Below are 889 nucleotides of genomic sequence, written 5' to 3'. Positions count from 1 at the left end.
GTCTTATTCCTGCAAATTCAGTTCTATCGAGTAATCAGAAATCATATTTCCATACGAAACGAAGCAGCGTCATTTGCGGGTCGCTGTTAAAAAAAAAAAAAAAAAAAAAAGCACTCCGTCTTCAGGCCACGAGTGGCCTACCGGGACCATCCGACCGCCGTGTCATCCTCAGGGTAGGATGCGGATAGGAGGGGCGTGGGGTCAGCACACCGCTCTCCCGGTCGTTAAGATGGTATTCTTGACCGAAGCCGCTACTATTCGGTCGAGTAGCTGCTCAATTGGCATCACGAGGCTGAGTGCACCCCGAAAAATGGCAACAGCGCATGGCGGCCTGGATGGTCACCCATCCAAGTGCCGACCACGCCCGACAGCGCTTAACTTCGGTGATCTCACGGGAACCGGTGTATCCACTGCGGCAAGGCCGTTGCCTGGTCGATGCTTAAGATTGAAAACTATTTCTATCCGAACCACTGCAGTGACAGCAGTCCCAAGTCAAGTATGTTCTTTGTTGTACTCTACATATGACATCGTTTTGTAAGATACAACGATGCAGCGGTGTTCCATCTTCGGCACGCTGTCTTCCTTTGTGTTCGAGTGAAATCTGCCGTGTCAGATAAATTAGCCTCGAAAACTTAGGTCCAAAAACTATCAAGAGCTGCATGAAACAGCAAGTGGTAGGACAATGTGGAGGACAAAATGCAACTGGAACCTGCCTTTTGACACAAGTATGTATGGCGATCTCTTGATGGATATTGCAACTTCACTCGGCCTTGTACACAACCTTTTATCATGACTCGTCTGCAAAAGGGGTTCGGTGGTGCACAGTTGCATTCGCGCCCTATATTGAGTAAATAGCCAGCCTAAGTACAGCAGTGAATGAATTCAAGTA

At 48.5% G+C, this 889-nt stretch overlaps 1 pseudogene; it reads right to left on the bottom strand.

The window, feature by feature from the left end:
- Nucleotides 1-311: 311 nt before the first annotated feature.
- Nucleotides 312-429, bottom strand: LOC124558133 (annotated as a pseudogene).
- Nucleotides 430-889: the final 460 nt, after the last annotated feature.

The sequence above is a fragment of the Schistocerca americana genome, chromosome 1 (genome assembly GCF_021461395.2).
Source record: "Schistocerca americana isolate TAMUIC-IGC-003095 chromosome 1, iqSchAmer2.1, whole genome shotgun sequence".
NCBI classification, from domain to species: domain Eukaryota; kingdom Metazoa; phylum Arthropoda; class Insecta; order Orthoptera; family Acrididae; genus Schistocerca; species Schistocerca americana.
The sequence above is the reverse complement of the archived record's forward strand: the minus strand, read 5'-3'. Positions and strand labels throughout refer to the sequence as shown.